Genomic DNA, 3,593 nt, shown 5'->3' with positions numbered 1-3,593 from the left:
GTCTGTAACTCCAGTTTCAGGGGATCCAACAGCCTCTTCTGACCTCTGCCAGCATTGCGTGACATGGGTGCACTTTGTAAGTGCACATGCAGGCGTAACACTCATACATGTGAAATAAAAATAATAAATAAAATATTTAAAATAAAGAAAAATAAAATCTGTAGGTGTCTGCTCCTGGGATAATCATTCTGCAGTTTATTATTCTCTGCATGTTAGTGTGTTGTGGGTTTTTGTGTTAATCACCATGTGCTGCATAAGGAAACTTCTCTCATGAGAGTTGAGAAATGCATCAATCTATGGGTATAACAATAAATCGTTAGGTATTGCTTTAATACTATATATCTATTTAGAGAATAATTGCATTGGGTTCTCTTCTATAGCTTGTGGTCTGCCTGGCCACATGTTCCTAGCCGTGATATCTATGTCAGGTATGGGTTCTGTCTTATGAAGTGGACATCAAATCCAATTAGAAAGTAATTGGTTACTCACATAATATTCATGCCACTATTGCACCAGAGGTCCTTTCTTGCCAGGCCAGTTGTTGAAGCACACAGAATTCACAGTTGAGAAATGGTAATGATTAACTTTTTTTCCAGTAGCATGCAGAGCACCTTCCAGCACTATGAATGTTAGCCAGTAGAGATGAAGTTTAAAGTTAGTAGCAGTTTGATTTCTCCTTATTTGTTCCATAGCTTATTCATGTAGTATTTTCAACAAGAGTATCTTACCATTAAGTTCTGATGTATAACCAAGAGCAGGGTCAATGGCCTTTATTGTTTGAGAGACAATTGGAAACCTGATGACCAGCTTCAAAAGAGGGAGTCCACCCATCACCAGGCTATCACTTTGCTAGCCTAAGGTGTCTGGTAGGGACAATGTTCTCCTCTTATAAATTAACTCCTGTTAATCTCCTTTTATAATGTATTCATTGATATATTAGGTACTTTCACTGTTTTTATAATAAAATACACTAACAAAAACAGTTTAAGGGGAAAAAAGAAAAAACAATTAATATTCCAACTTACATACTAAGATGAATATTGCAAACTACATGCTAAGGTAAAGGCATGCGTGAAAGAATACTAAGTATCTACTTCATATTGTGAACAATTTGAACTCTATCTTCTTGGACTCTAGGTCTGAGAACCAGTTATCAGAGCCAAGATATATAGGATAGGCTCATTCAACATATCAAATTGAAATTTTGCAGCCCTCCTAGGGAGGATAGAATAATAATTGATAATGTGTGCTGTTATCTTTTTCTCAGTCTCTGTTCCCTGTTTGGAACTTTGCTTATTTAACTGAAGTCATTCCAAAGCACCAAGAAATAATTTACCTATAATTTAACTCATATCTGAGGGTTATTGTCATATCACAGATACATGTATACTAACAGTTACTATGCATGGAAGTGGAGGGAAAGCGGGGGTTAAGGGAGAGATAGAATATATAAGCCTTTACCTCACAAGTCTGTATAGAACTCATGTTTCTTTACTAATACTGGCTTAGTTTGCATAGTCCACAAGTTTCTTCTCTTAAGATTTGAAAACAAAATTAACCAATCTTTTCATAATAGAGAAGTAGACCAAGCAAAGCAATTTCCCAATATTTTTCTGATGATATATGCATGACAATACTCAGCCTAACTTGTCTCTTTGGTCCAGTCTTGAGTAGTGCATCTTCTCATTTAAACTCAGTACTTTCCATAAAGAGAGCTAAGCACATGCTTGAAAAGCATCATTAAAGTGTTGCTTATGACATTGTGTCTTCCAGTTTTGCTGTGGATCAAATGATGATATCTTTTCTACTTAGGTATACCAAAATTCTGTCTCTCAATGAGAATATATTGATGCAGTTCTTTGTGTAAAAATCACTTTTGAGTCAGTAAGCATTAGTCACATAATCTATTTCATCAAGAGGCAGAAATAAAATATCATAGAAAGTCTCAGTCCTCACCTTACAGAAATGATCTATCAAACATATAAAATAAATAACATAATGAACATAAATGATTCTTTGGGTAAAAAAATTAGCTTAATTCTTGTTATTACACTGACAAAACTATAGAAGATTCAGTAAGTCATTAGTAGTATATAGTTAAAAACTACAATTGAGTCACAGAATACTTGATGCTTTAGACAGAAATTCTGACCACTTAATTCTTTGTCATTTAATATTGACTAAAAACAGATTTTTAGAACAATTTTTGGCTTTAACAATTAGCGTATCTTCTGGGGAATATTAACACAGTTCTATTTTCTATTCCTGGTAATAAAGGTAATTATGACTGGCATATTATGTTTCACTTCTCCTTTGCTTTGTACTTTCCATAATCATCCATCTTAACACTATGTTGTATTATTACTGGAGACTTCAAGGTACAAGCCGGAACTCTTGCAGCCTTAACATGCTAGGTTCCCCCATCTATAGTCAATATGAGAATTAAAAAGACAAGTAATGGTGAGAAGGTAAGAATGGAGATCATTTTAATGTGTCCATATGGGGGGAGAAAACTTCTATTGCTATACAACTCCAGTGACCCCCCCCCGTCCTAGTCTGTTCTTCATTGCTGTGACAAAACACTCTGACCAGTACCAACTTGGGGAGGAAAGGGTTTATTTGTCTTACATCTCCCAGGTCTCACGCAGTTCATCAGGGAGCCCAAGGTAGGAACTCAGGGAAGGAACCTGGAGGCAGGAGCTGGAGCACAGGCCATGGAGGAATGCTGCTTACTGGCTTGCTCCTCTGGCCCCTGCTCAGCCTGCTTTCTTATGCAACACAGGCCCACCTGCCCAGGGGTGGCACCACCCACAGTGGGCTGGGCCCTCCCACATCACTCATCAAGAAGATGCCCCTCAGACATGGCCACAGGCCAGTCCAATAGAGGCAATTTCCCGATTGAGGCTCCCTCAACCCAGGTGTGTCAAGTTGACACTAAAGCTATCCAGCACAATTGACCCCTTGTCAACTTGACACACAAACACATCACTATTAAACCATAAGCTTTCCAATTCTTGTCCCCAAACTATGATGTCAACATTAATATCACAACATAAGACAGTACAACCCTTAAAACCCCACAGTCCTTAAAAAAAAAATCCAACACTTAAAAGTCCATAGTCTCTTTTAAAAGTCTCAACTGTGGGTGGGCTTCTGTAAAATCCAAAACAAGTACTGTCTTATTTCAAAGGGAAGAATCGGGCACACCTAAGCAAAACCAAAGTCCAGCAAAGTAGCTCAAGGCTGGACATCTGGGATTCACTCACGATTTTCTGGGCTCCAAAGGGTACTGGCAGCTCCACTACTCTGACTCTGCAGTCCACAGGGCCACAGGCCAGTCCAATAGAGGCAATTCCCCGACTGAGGCTCCCTCAACCCAGGTGTGTCAAGTTGACACTAAAGCCATCCAGCACAACTGACCCCTTGTCAACTTCACAAATTCATCAATATTAAACCACAACCTATAGATTTCTTGTCCCGAAAATATAATGATTACATTAATATCACAATATAAGACAGTACAAACTTTACGATGTCAAGTCTCTGCTGCTCTCTGTGATCCCTTCAAGCTTTCAACACTATAACCATGCAGA

This window comes from Nannospalax galili, unplaced genomic scaffold (assembly GCF_000622305.1).
Source record: "Nannospalax galili isolate Female #2095 unplaced genomic scaffold, S.galili_v1.0 scaffold792, whole genome shotgun sequence".
NCBI lineage: Eukaryota > Metazoa > Chordata > Mammalia > Rodentia > Spalacidae > Nannospalax > Nannospalax galili.
The sequence above is the reverse complement of the archived record's forward strand: the minus strand, read 5'-3'. Positions refer to the sequence as shown.